The sequence below is a fragment of the Carettochelys insculpta genome, chromosome 2 (genome assembly GCF_033958435.1).
Source record: "Carettochelys insculpta isolate YL-2023 chromosome 2, ASM3395843v1, whole genome shotgun sequence".
NCBI classification, from domain to species: Eukaryota; Metazoa; Chordata; order Testudines; family Carettochelyidae; genus Carettochelys; species Carettochelys insculpta.
This window is the reverse complement of record NC_134138.1, coordinates 81,107,519-81,122,481: the sequence shown is the minus strand read 5'-3', so window position 1 is coordinate 81,122,481 and position 14,963 is coordinate 81,107,519. Positions and strand designations below refer to the sequence as shown.

Genomic DNA, 14,963 nt, shown 5'->3' with positions numbered 1-14,963 from the left:
CCTGCTGGGCACGCAGACGCATCGACCGATCGCTGGCAGAGGGAGGGGCGGGGAGCCGGGCGCGTGTTTTATCGTGGCGGCTCCCGCCGCTCAGAAGTTCTCGCCCAGCCAGGCCCCGGCACAGGGCCCCGCAGCCCGGCAGCGGGAAGGGAAGCCCCGGGAGCCTGCCCGCTCCCCGCAGCGCGCAGCTAGGACCCCCGCGACACAGCCACTCCCGTCCCTCCCTGCAGCGCCCGGGCCGCCCCGCAGCGGCCGCCAGGGGCTTGCCCGGCTGGTTCACGTGGCTCTGGGGTGGGCGGGGACAACAAAGCCCAGCTGTCAGCGGCGGCGGCTGCGGCGAGCCGGGAGCTGGCAGGTGAGTCAAGTGCATTTAAAGCGGCCGCGGCGAATTGGGTCCGGGCGGTGTGGGGAGGGGGGGGAAACGAGAAGTTGCCCCGGTCCGGAGCCGCGGGGCCGCGCCGGCTGCAGCCCAGCCGTGCCCCCGTGCGGCGCGGGAAGCGGGGCAGCTGCGGGGGTGCGCGGGGCCGCGGCGCTGCCACGCTGGCAGAACGAGGGGCCGGGCTGCGGCCAGCCGGCAGCTGCGGGCCCCGGCCCCACGTGAGCAGCGCGGCGCTGCGCTGGGCCCGGCCCGGCCGGGCTGTCAGGAGGCGGCGAAGGTACAAAGGGCGGCAGCGCTGGGTGGCTTCTCCCCCCGCCGCGCCGCGCCGCGCCGGGCTCGGCCCTGCCCTGCCCGCAGCCTGGCGGGGAGCGGGGTCCCCGTTGGAGCCTCCGCCTCCTGCCCGGAGCGCGCGCGCGGGCGGAGGGAGGGAGCGGGGCTTTGTGCGTTCCCCCGCCGGGGTGCGGAGCGCTCCGGGCGCTCTGTTGGGGGATCCCCGCACCACCCCGAGCCCGGCGCGACGGCTGAAGCGGTGGCGCCGGGCCGCCAGCTCCGCGCTCTGCCCCGGGGCTGAGGGAGAGGCGAACCCGTCCCTGGCCGGGCCGAGCTAGGGACCCCCGGGGCCGGGGCGGCTATTGGGGTTGGACGTGTCCGGGTCCTGGCGCTGCCTGGCCGTGGCCCTGGCGGTTCAGGCGGAGCGAAGGTGCGCGGCTGACGCGCGCGGCTGTTTGAACCTGAGCCGGTGGGACCTCGCCAGCCCCGGCTCTCCCGTGGCGGCTGAGGTGTCCTCTCCCCTGTTACTCGCGGGCCCTTCTCCCGCCGTTCAAGGGCCGCCCGTGCAGCCTCCCAATGCTAGCCGGCTAGCGCAGGCTGGCTGCTGCCATTTGACCGCCCACGCCTCTTCTAGCGTGAGGGTGAAACCGAGAATAAACCAGGCAGCTGCCGCACAGGCTGCGGAGTGCGCTAGGGTTAGAGAAGGCTGAGAGGGTGTCCCCTGGCGTGCGGTATAGGTGTGGGGGTAGCTCCTGCTGTATGGGTGTGTGAACCACTCAGTTAATGTAGCTGCCTACAGTTGTTTAACGGGCCTTGCTGTGGCTTTCATGTCCTTAAAATCAACTCTCATAGCAACCTCTACCTGCTTGTCACAAGGTAATAAATGTAACAGAGTAATAGAAACTCCTCCTTTCTGCCTTGTCTTTATTATAATATTTTCAGTAGCCTCCCTTGTTGCCATTAAGACTGGTGCTCCTCTGCTGCTGGTGGGATTGCTACTGTGAACAGGGCTCAGGGGGCCACTTGGTTTTTACCACTGTGGTATCTAGACCAGCTCCAGGCAGAGTTAGAGTCCTGGGGGAAAAAAGCTGCTTGGGCAAGGGTGGAACAGCTTTTTTTAAAAAAAGCTAGTGTGGGCACATTTATCTGTATAACTGAATGCCTTCTACAAAGAAAGGATAAGCATTATTATATCTGCATTATAGTTGGGGAAACTGAGACATGGCGAGGCTAAATGATCCCCAGTGACACCTGATAGATCATAATGAGACAGAGAGAGACACAAAGTCCAGCTCTCTTGATTTCAAGTTCCATACCCAATCCACTAAATTGTGCTGCTTAATTAAGCCAATAATTCTGCAGATATTATAAAAACAATGAGAAGTCCTGTGGCGCCTAATAGACTAACAGATTTTTTTGGAGCATAAGCTTTTGTGGACAAAGACCCACTTCGTCAGATGCATGTAAAAAAGGCTGGTAGTCTATAGGCTAACACATTTTTTTGGAGCATATATAAGGTGCCATGGGACTTACCGTTGTTTTTGCAGATACAGAGTAACACAGCTACCTCTCTGATGCAGATATTATAGGGTAGAGTGAATGTTACACAGGCATTTAGCTTCAGGGTGCATGGAAATGCAAATAAGGTTTTTATAATGTCAGAGGATGCTGCTATCTTGAAATCACTGATATGATACAGGAAACCTTTTGGGTGAGACTGTCATTAGTTCCTTTATTATGACTCAAAGGCCGTGTCTACACTAGCCCCAAACTTCGAAATGGCCATTTCGAAGTTTACTAATGAAGCGCTGAAATACATATTCAGCACCTCATTAGCATGCGGGTGGCCACGGCACTTCGAAATTGGCGCGGCTCGTCCCGACGGGGCTCCTTTTCGAAAGGACCCCGCCTATTTCGAAGTCCCATTATTCCCATCTGCTCACAGGAATAAGGGGACTTTGAAGTAGGCGGGGTCCTTTCGAAAAGGAGCCCTGTCAGGATGAGCTGCGTGGCGGCGAGGCGCGTCAATTTCGAAGTGCAGCGGCCGTCTGCATGCTAATGAGGGGCTGAATATGTATTTCAGCGCTTCATTAGTAAACTTCAAAATGGCCATTTACGTGGCCATTTCGAAGTTTGGGGCTAGTGTAGACATAGCCAAAGACTTTCACTTAGCTGTGCTTTAAAAGAGAGCTCATTCTTTCTGCATTAATTTGGTACTGCAGTATACATGCATTTGGATGTTGTTGCTAATTCTATAATTATTGTCCACCCAGGTTTCTGCATTTTCAGTTAGAAAAGTGTAAAAGGAACCATTCAGAATACTAATTAATAGGAAAGATCAATAAAGGGATAAATCTTATAGAAAATGCACCCAAGACATCCTGATGAATCAGCATATTGCATTCTGTGATGAGGCATGGCCATCACTGCATAGAAAGTTACAGTAATAACAGCTGCAAGATATATGCTCAATAGTGTAGCATATGTGATGTTTGTAAAACAGTTCACCCCATTTGCTAATTCCATTTTGCTACTGCTCATCTGCTTCATTCACACATCTTTTTTATACTTCAGGGGAAAAAAACATTTTTTCTGGGATGAATGGTGAAAATATGAAATCTGGTCCAGAGAACAAATTATTTAATTTTACCTGTCTCTGTCCAAATTGTGAGATGTAAAAACAAAAAATGTGTGAGCTTTAACAGTATAAAACTATAATACAAACAATAAGAAACCCAAAGAAAGATTCTGTATCACCTGCTGTGGCTATTCCATTTAATTTAAAAAAAAAAGTAAAAGAAAGTAGAGGTCAAACTTATGTGATCTAAATAACAAAGCCAATTTTGAACAAACCATTAACATTCACCCTGCTTTGAGGGCAGCATCATATGCAGCTAAACCACTTTTGCTGTCTTTTTTTGGGAAAAAAAATGATTTGTTTAAAATATGGCTTGCTCAAAATATGTCAGGGAAACGTGTCAGTAGTTTAATGAGTGGAGCTTATAGGAAGGCTACTGATGAAGTATTCATTCAGAGTTCTTCTGTTGTGACAGAGGATGTCTGATTTTAGAAAACAAAACATTTCAGTGAAAGTAGTTCACAAAATTTTACTAGTTTTTGATTAAGTCATGGAAACATTCCATCCTTTTCCATACACACAGTTTCAGAGGTTTATTTATGAATGAGACAAGGGTGAAGCAATAGCTTTCACTGGATCAACTTCTGTTTGAGAGACAAGCTTTTAACTCACATAGTGCTCTTCTTCATGTGTGAGTGACAGATTAATTTACCTCTCATGCTACAATGGCCACTGCAGCATGCCTACACCATGGGATGAGTTACTGGAAAGTTTTATAATGCAAATAAAGCCAAATCTCCCCTGGTCTGGTCCCAGCCTAGGGAGTTTGCTGGCTCAGGGGAGGTCAGTGCTGGTCCCTCTGTTAGCCTCTAGAAGGGCTGCTGACCTCTGCTTCCAGGCTGCCTTCCTCGCTGCTGACCCCACTGTCAGCCCCAGCCACCAGGCTCCACTCCTGGCCCAGGCTGATGCCAGGCCAAAGTTTGGCTCCACTCCCAATCTCATATGAGCTCCCTGCCACCAGCTACTCTGCTTCCGAACTCCCCCGGCCCCAGTTCCCAGCTACTGGACCATGGATGTTGCTGAACCAGAAAAGTTCAACTGTACTTTAAAAAAAAAAAAAGAAAAAAGAGAGAGAGAGGGAGAGACTGGTTACTTCTGTGTTTAATGCTGTCTGGCTGTGTCTATGCTAGTCCCCGCCTTTCAAAAGGGGGATGCTAATGAGGCACTTAGGCAGATGCTAATGAAGCACTTCAATGAATATGCAGCACCTCATTAGCATAATGCCAGCCACAGCAATTTCAAAGTGCCTTTTTCGAATTGCGCGCCACCCATATAGCTAGGGGCCTTTCAAAAGGACCCCCCAACTTTGAAATCCCCTTTTTCCTAAAACCAAATAGGAACAAGGGACTTTTGAAGTCAGGGGTGCTTTCAAAAGGCCCCCACCTGCCCAGGCAGTGCATGATTCGAAAGTGGCACTTTCAAATAGCTGCGGCCAGCATTATGCTAATGAGGCACTGCATATTCATGACAGCATCTCATTAGCATATGCCAAAGTGTCTTATTAGCATCCCCCTTTCAAAAGGTGCGGGCTAGTGTAGACATAGCCTCTGTGTGTACAGACACACAAGGACAGTTTGGGATGGGCCTTTTCTTTCTGGCCATTTCTACACAGGCCACTTCCTTTGGAAGTGGCATGCTAACACAGGGAGCAAAAGATGCTAATGAGGCAAGGATGCAAATTTCCTGCACCTCATTAGCATAATGTCACGTGATTTGGAGTCCAGAAGACTGTTCTTCCAGACTCCAAAATGCCGTGTAGAAGCGCATCCGCCAGGGGGGCTACTGGAGGCCCCTTCTTTCCGAAAATTTTTGGGAAGAAGGGGCCTCCAGAAGGAGGACTTCCTTCTGGGAGCTGCCCTCCCCCCCACCTGGGCCGCGCTTCTGCACAGTGTTTTGGAGTCCAGAAGAACGGTCTTCCGGACTCCAAATCACTTGACGTTATGCTAATGAGGCATGGGGAATTTGCATCCATGCCTCATTAGCATCTTTCGCTCCCTGTATTAGCATGCCACTTCTGAAGGAAGTGGCCTGTGTAGAAACGGCCTCAGAATGCAAGGGAAGGCAAATGCAGACTTCACACCTTACGCCCCTCACAAGGAAGCAGGCAACAATCATTCCTGGGCTCAAGAGCTGCTCCCTTGTAATGCCCGTGCAGCTGAAAGATTGAAGGTGGGATCATGACTCACACATTAGGTGATTTGTCTGGGGCAGGGAAATTTCACCTCACCCCTTACTACAGAAATCTGACTAAGGGTGCAGTTTGGGCCACAGACATAGTGCTGACAATTTCAGAGTTTATCAATGCGTTCAGTGCTCAACTTGAGATATTTTCCCTCAGCCGATTTTCTGAATGCTTGCTTTCTATCACTTCTGAGAACCAGGCCTCTTTCAGGTGCCTCAAACTGGGCATCTGACACTAGTATCTATTCCAGAAAACAAACCTAACTGAGGCTGGATCCTTCAAGTTTAGATAAAAGGACCAAAACACAATGGCTACATCTATACTACGGAGATCCTTCAAAAGAAGCTCTTCCAGAAGATCTCTTCCAAAAGAACTTCTTTCGAAAGAATGTGTCCACACACAAAAAAGCCGATCAAAAGAGTGATCTGCTCTTTCAAAAGAGAGCATCCACGCAGCCCCCACTCTTTCAAAATAATGGGCCAGGGATCGAAAATAAAGACTGTTTTTTCGAAAGAAGGGCCCTGAAGAGCGTTTACACATTTTCTTTTGAAAGGGGGCGCTCTTCCTGAAACAGGAAAGGAAGAGTGATTTTGAAAGGGGCACCACATTCTTTCGATTTACTTTTGAAAGAATGCTTTTTGTGTGTAGACACTACATGGTCTCTTTCAAAAGAGCTCCCTTCTTTTGAAAAATCTTTCGAAAGAACTTGCTAGTGTAGATGCAGCCAATAGGAGGTAATTAGCACCCTATTAGATTGTATTCAACATGGCTAGGTGCCTGTTTATGACATACCTACATTCCTTTAAGTTGAGAGACACCTGAGAGGCACAGGTATTTTTCTATGATCTCACTTTATGGGCTGTGCCATGACTTAATTTGTCATAGCTTGGCAAACAGTTCTAGCTGGCTGCACCAGAACTTTCTGATGCTGAATATGGATAAAGCTGCAGATTTTTTTAAGGTATTGGCAGTTGGCCATATATTTGGTGATTGTTCGCTCAAGGTTAATTCTTCCTGCATTATGTCTATTTCAATGATAAGGAACAGGAGTCTTCTGCAATGCCTTTGCTTCTCATTAGTGTTCCTGCCAGATGGTGTTTAGTTGCCAGATAGATTTGTTTAATACTTTCAACCATAAATCAGACTGACAACCTGAGCTAAAACTCTGAGTCATGCTTTCATTTCTCATCTTAACAGTTACAACAGCAAACAATCTCCATTGCTTATCTCTGTCTCTCCTGCCCAATGCTTCCAGTCCCTGAGTTCTGCAAATTTAATTGACCACTACCTCAATTACTAGTGAAGCTTCTGAGCAGGAGACTGAATTCACTGCCACTGAAATATATTTCAATTTTAACCTTTATCACCTTTAAAGGGCCTTCAAACACAATGTAATTTTAGCTACAAAAAGTCATTTGTATTTCAAGTAAGAAGTGCTCCACGTGTCCTCTCTTTCAACTCCTACACAAATCTCTTAAAATCATTTCTAATTATTTTTATGTTCTTTTAAGAAACTTGAACTGACTCGTTAAGCTATTCAGTGGTATCTTTAGAAAATGATGCTATATCATGTTAAACATTATGGTTGTTTCAAAAGAGTTAGGCTGAGTCACTATTTCTATGAGACAGATGAAAAAGAATCCAGATGGTTCAGAAAGTAGTGTTGATGACCCTTTAGGTAGCTCTTTTCCCTCTGGGTCATTAATGAATCTGTGTCCTACTATGGCATGATGGTATATGTGTTGTCTTTGGATGAGGCTTACTGAGATTGTGACTTATTTTATTAAAAACTTCATGATACTTAACAAGCATAGTTGTTTTCACCTGTGACTTGGCGCAATTATTCTGCCTGCACAGATTATTATCACTTCCATTACAATTGATTTTTCCCCCATAAGCAATGAGGATGGCATTTGTCCATTTTTCACTGTGAGCTGGTGACATAAGTGGCCTTTGATTTTGAATTCTGCATTCTTAAAATTTAGAAGCAGATTCTGTCAGATTCGTTATTACATTTCATTGGCACATTACATCTGTAAATCACAAGCATTTATTTTGTACTAGTTAACTTACCATTACCATGGATAACATCACATAACACTGGCAGACCTCTGTGAAATAGGATTCCCTGGGCTGATCTGAGGGATGAGAAGAATCTATTACACTTAAGGTGATCAGAGATGAGACTTACACATCTCAACTCTTCTAGCCAGCTAAATCCATTAAAGGATTTAGCCATGAAAGGGTTTTAAAAAAAATCTTCAAAGAAAACCATCTGTTTTTATCCCCAGCACATATTCCTGGAGTTGTGCAACACTTAGAAGGGGCAATATGAAATGGCAGCTTGGACAATAATGGTTTGTAGGTCTGCTCTTTCTTGGACTGGAATTGTACACAGCCCATGCCTTCAATTAGTAGCCATATCTTACTTAAATTGCACTCCCATTTATTTATGAGAGGGAGTGTGGTTTTACAGATAACACTGACTGGAAATAAGAAAAACTGGGATCTTTTCTTGGATGTGCCAGAGACACTGTGACCCTTGGAAACCAGTGTCACATATTGTTGTACCTCCGCTTCTCCATCTGGGAGGCAGGGATAACTCTACCCTTTCTCAGCCTTCAAGTCAAGGCAAACATCATGTTCCTACTTACGCCATTGTACTTACTGTCCCTGCACAAGGCTCCTTCTTAAGTATTCTCTTTACATGGTTTCACATTCATCTTCTTGCCTTCCTTAGTTCCTAATCTAAAGAGTGGTAAAAACTACCTCAGTCTTGTTTGTTACCAATCTTAGATTCCAGTGCCCCCTTAAACCATAGACTTGAAAAACCTTTTTATAGTCCAGTTAAATATACACTGTTAAATAATGAATTCTATCATTGTGGAGAGCAGTGACTAGTTAATTAAGAATGCCTTTTGCCGTCTGTACATTACCGTGTTCAGTGCTGATACTAAAAAATACTCAGAACAATTTTAAAATTAGATGGAGAAGGAAAAGAGCATCTACTTTGATCAGTTCACTAGCCTAAAAGGTTCAGAATAAGTAAGAATACAGTGTGTCAGCATATCTAGTTTCATCATGGTAGGGTGTTGAAGTTAATCCTAGAAATCCTGCAGAGAAATTATATTTATGACACCCGCAGTGCAACACCAACAGAAAAAATTTTAAAACTGATTCCCAACATGTTTTTACAACACTGACAATACTAGAAATAAACTAGTCACGCTTTAGGAATGAAACAGGTATCTAAGGAAAACTGGTCTAGTTTTCCATTGGATTCCAGAACTGTCAGGCTGTGTCTACACTACATCCCTCTTTTGAAAGAGGACTGCAAATGAGGGGAAATTGAAAATGCAAATGCAGTGCTAATTTACAAATCTCATGCCTCATTTGCTTAATCTCTTCCAATCGCGTTTTCAGAAGAGATTATTTTGAAAAACAAAAAGCAGAGTAGATGGGATTCTTTCAGGAAAAAAAAAACATTTTCAAAAGAACCTTTCTTCCTGAAACAAAATCGGAAAAAAGGTTCTTTCTGAAATGGAGTTTTTTTTCAAAAAAACCCCATCTACACTGCTTTTTGTTTTTCAAAACAATCTCTTCCAAAAACTTGATCAGAAGAGATTATGCAAATGAGGCATGAGATTTATAAATCGGCACTGTATCTGCATTTTCGACTTCCCTCATTTGCATTCCTCTTTCGAAAGACAGATGTAGTGTAGACACAGCCTCAGTGTCCAGATGACAGCCGTGAACAAAATGACTACTTTGAGGTATAGGTTCAAAGACAAATATTTTTTATGGTGGCAAAAGTTTGATGTTGTGCACCTCTCGGGGAGTAGCACAAATAAATACATTTCCCACCAACACAGGCTCCCTTTCTTTCTAAATAAATTGGAAATACTCTGAGCATGCATACAGACATCATTAATGTTAATGGGAGCTAACTCAATACATGAAGGAGAGACCATAAATAGATTAGGCATATAGGGGATATGCTCCTACCTTATCAGGCTTACTGCTGAAACAGGAACTCAAGTTACCAGACTGCTCCAACAGATCAAGATAACTTCTGGCACTCAGTTCTCTGAATAGTATCATAGGCTACGTCTAGACTGCAGGGTTTTGTCGGCAGAAGTTTGTGTCAGAGGATATCTTGTGACTAAACTCCTGCTGACAAATCACATCCAGGCACTAAGCTGCATCGGAAGAGTGATCCGCTCTGTCAGCAGAGAATGGCCAGCCAGCCCGGCCACTCTCTCAGCAAAACTGCCACCTGGAACCACATTAGTCAGGGTTGAAGGTCACCAGTTTCTTCCAGGAGCCAGTGCTGGAACCCTGCGGAGATGGGCGCTTAGAGGGACCTCTCTGGACAGCCATTCCCTGACCCTGCTGCAGGCTCACCTACCCCTTCAAAGGATAGCAGAGCTCTCGCAGTGCCCGCTGTGCCTGCCTTGCATTTGCAGGTAACATAACTGGTCCCTGGGTACCCCGCTGCTGGAGCTGCCTCTAGGATTGCGATTGGCCCACATGGACATGCTGCGGTTCGTGCTGAACTTTCTGGCAGCTGCCTTCCTGCTCCTCACCAAGAGCAACCCCAAGATCACCTTTGGGACCGTTGCCTTGGCTGCAGGAGCTACACACATGCATCTGACCCCCATGGTGCACAGGCGGCTCTGGAGGCACCACACCAGTTCAGACTGGTGGGACTGGCTGGTCATGGAGCAGTGGGGTGACTAACAGTGGCTCCAAAACTTCTGCATGTGGAAGGCCACCTTCTTGGAGCTCTGTGCCTGTCTCACCCCAGCACTCCGGAAACGCGGCACCCAGCTGTGGCCCGCCATCCCTGTGAAAAAGCGAGTCATAATCTCCCTCTGGAAGCTCACCACTACAGCTACCGGTCAAGGGGCAACCGGTTTGGCATGGGGAAGTCATGGAGGTAACACACTCTCAGGCTGCAGTCTGTGCACGGGGGCAAGGGGCGTCCTTCTAAAGGGGAACCCTCAGGCCGTGTGGTTGCAGGGTGCAAGAGATGGAGGAGGGTGGTGGGAAGCCCCATCCCTGGGGCATTGTGCCATTCTGCCGTCACCCAGGCCTGTTGCTGGAGGGAGGTGGCCTCATGGGGGAGGATCCTGGAGAGCTTGTAGGGGTGGACAGGAAGGGGACAGGGAACCCCCATCAGGTCCTCCCTCCCTCAGTCCCTGTCGTATGTGTTTGGTCGCCTCCCTCTGCAGGTCATGAGGGCCATCAACTTGATCCTGCTGTGGAGGGTCATCCGCCTGGGGGTCCTTGATCAGATTGTGGCTGGATTCACTGCCCTGGGGTTCCCAAACTGCCGCAGAGCTATCGATGGGACCCACATCCTGATTTGTGCCCCAGAGCATCATGTGGCCAAGTTCATCAACAGGAAGGGCTACTTCTCCATGGTGCTGCAGGCCCTGGTCAACCACCCTGGACAGTTCACGGACATTTACATTAGGTAGTTGGGCAGGGTGCACGATGCCCATGTTTTCCACAATTCCAGCCTGTGCCAGAAGCTGGAGGCAGGCATGTTCATCCCCCAGCGTAAGCTGGCAGTTGGGGATGTGCAAATGCCAGTCTGCATTGTGGGGGATGTGGCCTACCCCTCATACCATGGTTGATGAAGTCATACTGCACAACTGGACCCCAGCAGGGTCGGCGAGCACCTGAACTGCCCAGGATGCAGGCCGAGTGAGCCTTTGGCCACCTCAAGGCACAGTTCAGGTGCCTGCTGACCCACTTCGATGTGGAAGAGTGCAGCGTCCCCTAAGATGTGGGTGCTTGTGGTATCCTGAACAACATCTTGGAGAGGAAGGGGGAAGCCTTCCTCCTGGGGTAGAGGACAGACACTAGCAGCAAGGGGCATGTCTATGAGCTGCTGAGCACAGCCACCATTTGCCAGGCCAATCGGGATGGGCTGCAGATCTGAGAGTGCCTGAGGGAGAGCTTCTCCCAAGGATGCGAGTAACCCTCCTCAGAGCCCCCCAGCAGGGGCCTTGGCCACAGCCCTAACCCATCCCCACCATGACCTCTCTCTTCATCTCCTCACCCATCTCCGACCCCTACTCAGTAAAGATGGGCACTCATGTTGTAAACAATTAACTGGGTTTTACCGTGAACAAAAAAGTGATGTTTCATCACTGTGCATTTGAAAACTATTTACAAAAAAGTGATCTGAAATGCTATACGGGTTCATATGTGAACTATTTACAGTGTGCAGGGGACTTGGGATGAGGTTGGGGAGCCTCAGAACTTGGACATGGAGGGTCACAGAACATGGGTGAGCTGTGAACCTGAGTGGCAGCAGGACCCTGAGTGGCGTTGGCCTCAGGATCCCCTCCTGCTGGAAGTTCAGGGCTCTCATCAGGGCTGAGCTGGGGCTGGGACTGGGACCAGGGGGAGGTATAGATGAGGAGGGACTGTGGCAGGGTCTGGATGCACACAGGGAGCAGGTAGGGGGCATGGCCATCCCCCAGGGGATCAGGCAGAGGTCCAGGGTGCCTTGGGGGAGGGCAGGCAAGTGCAGGGTGGCAGAGGTGGCCACAGATGGCTGGGCCAGCATGTCCCTCCAGAAGCGGGTGACAGTGTCACAATGGGACTTTAACTGGTCGCCCAACCAACACTCCACAAACACCCTGACGTGGTATTCCAAGGTGTGCTGGATGACTTGCAACACAGTGATACAATGGTGCATCAGCCCTTTGTGCACCCTCCAGCACCTCCTCTGGCTCGAGGGGGGTTCTGGCGGTGTGATGGGGGTGGTCCAGCCTTCGGTCAATGCGGGTCCAGCTGTACGGAAGAGAAAGAGGGAGAACCGGAGTCATTCATACAGTGCAGCCCCTGAGGCCATGCCCCTCACCGTGACCGGTGACCAACACTCCAAGGGACAGGGATATCACAGGAGCAAAACCATGTGTGACCTGTGCGGCAGATCCTGCTGCATGGGGGCTCTGTGGTGCCTCTGGGATCATGCTGATGCTTGTCTGGCCTCCTGTGAGCCCGGCAGCAGGATGCCGCCTGTGCCCTGGGGCTGGTTGCAGGTGGCGCGCACTACCACTGCATGTGATTCCACGTGCTGGGACAGCCGCGTGAGGTCCAGCCCAAGCTGGTCAAGCAACATCCACATCCTAGCCTGTCTGCTCCCACCTCCCACACCCTGAAGTGTGACACATGGAGCACTCACCATAGGGACCCTCTCTGAGCATGGAGGAGGCCCAGGATGTGGCCTGACTGCCAGGAACAGGGTCCAGGGCAATCGCCAGGATGCTGAACTCAGAGTCCAGCTCGGAATCCAGCTCCAGCAGGGGTTGGTCTTCCTCCTTCTCGGGATCCTGCTCCACCGGGGGGCCTTGAGACCCAAGTCAAGGCTCAGCCCAGGGGGTGAGGTTCCCCCCATCCCCTTGATGCAGTGGAGCTCCTGACAATATGGACATCATGGTGGTTCTGCTCCCAAGTGTCCTGCTGCATCCCAGGCCTTTATGTACCTCTGCCTCTGTCCTTTACTTTTGCCCTCACTTGCTCCAGGGTGCGGTGTGGGTGGCCCTGTTGGGCGAGGACATCAGCCGTGTGGTTGTAAATACCTGCGCTCTTGCAGTGGGCCTTGGGGTCTTGAAAGGTCTCCTCCTCAACCCAGCGGTCCAGCAGGGCCTGAATTTCTGCCAAACTCCAGTAGGGGGCCAGCTTCTTGGACCCTTAGGATGGGTCCTGGGACCCTTGAGGCTTCTCCTATGAGAGCCCAGAGCAGTCTTGGGCTCCTTTCTGCTCAGCCATGTGCAAAGAATTCAGGAAAGGTGTGGCTGTGAGGGCGTGGGGGACTGAAGCATGTAGCTCTGATGCTCCCATGCTCTCAGGTTCCTGCCATGGGGTTCCCCAGGCTCCCTGTGGCTTTAAGAAGGGCCAGAGGTGGAAACCATAGAGCACTGATTGCTGTGAACAGGGTGTAAACTGGGGCACTTGCGCAGCGTCCCGGAGGCCTTTTCTGAGGACACAAGGCCCCCCAGAACATCCAGACCTGCATTTTGTTGACAGATCTCTCTTTCCAGAGTCCTTCCTCATGGTGAGTGGGGTATGGCTGTCAACAAAACCACTCCATACGTTTGACTTACCATTGACAAAACATGCTTCACAATCTGGATGCTTCCTGGGTTTTGTCAGCAAAACCCTGCAGTCTAGACATAGCGATAAGTAGTGGAATCGTTCTAGCTGGCAAAATGTTCAACTATTAAGATGTGCATTACTGATTGATAGGTTAGAGGAGTAGGACTATATTAAAACTAATTGATAGTTAAAGTATTGTTAATGATTCAGACACACCAGGCACCCAAGAAGAGCATAAGATTTATTTAGTGACCTGCTTTAGTTAAGGGTTTCACTTGTTTGAGAGAGTTGTATAACTTGATGGGCTTTTTGAGGTTTTAACCCAGATAGTAAGTGTGGTGAGTCGGCTCTTGACTGGTAGACGTGTTGGTAACTTGTAAGAGTTGGCTTTAGAAATTCAGATTTTTTCCCCTCAGCCGCTCAGCATTCTTCAGTTCCAAGGATCCATTCACCACATGTGTACCCAATACTGCCAGAGCCCTAAATCAGCAACCATAAACTTTCTGACATGTCTTTATTGTAGAAGCAGTAGATTTGGAAGCACTTGTCACAGTGTTCACATAGGTGAGCAAGAATAGGAATGGCCAGATAATTATTCTGTTAACACTGTCCAGGCTTTGTAATTTCTTTTTGTTCTAAGACAGAATAAAAAATAACATTTTTTGTGAAAAATGGGACACCCACCGCCCCTCCCAAAATAGCCAGATGTCCCAATGGGTAGGCCATTAGCCTGTGAGTGAGAAACCCAGGTTCATGTCTCTGCTTCAGAGCAGAGTTTTTCAGAGAGGCAGAACTAGGACTTGCAGGTGGGTGTGCCACATCCCAACCCAGAACCTTAATCACCAGGCTGTAGAGTGGTCGGGAGAATCTTTTGTTTCTTCCATCCTTCCCCATCCCCTAATCCCCAGATATCCTGGACCTGAGAAACCTTCCCAATGAAATATCAAACACAAAATAGTATGGTTTTGGCACAACAGCACTTTTCAATAGAAGAATGTTTAACTATTTTTTTTAAGATGAGTTCTAGTCATAAGGCTTTCAATGCTGATCTCTAGCTACCTTTCTGATTTGTTACTGGATCTCCAAAGTCTAATAATTTCAGGGATTGCCCTAACAAACAAGAAATGCTGATGCCTAGCTCCGCTTCTTCACCAGACACTATATTTTGTTTCATGACAGAGAAAGGGTGAAGAAAATATGAAAGAAGAAATCCATTTGGTAGGTTCCGTAGTCTTTGTCTGGAATCAGTTGTCTCCAGAGACATTTTTGAAAGCTGGTGGCCTGGAATGCATATCAAACACTTCTTAATCTTTTCCTAATTGAATGTCGGTGATTTAGCCTTTCCTGGTATTTCTGTGTCTGTTCTTCAGTCCACA

At 48.6% G+C, this 14,963-nt stretch overlaps 1 protein-coding gene across 1 annotated transcript in view; it reads left to right on the top strand.

Moving 5' to 3' along the window:
* The first annotated feature begins 338 nt into the window (after positions 1-338).
* MAPRE2 (microtubule associated protein RP/EB family member 2) overlaps positions 339-14,963 on the top strand; it is a 156,141-nt gene continuing 141,516 nt past the window's right edge. Inside the window, exon 1 of the mRNA XM_074987201.1 lies at positions 339-355. The gene's annotated coding sequence lies outside the window, so the exon portion shown is untranslated. The remainder of the gene's footprint in view (positions 356-14,963) is intronic.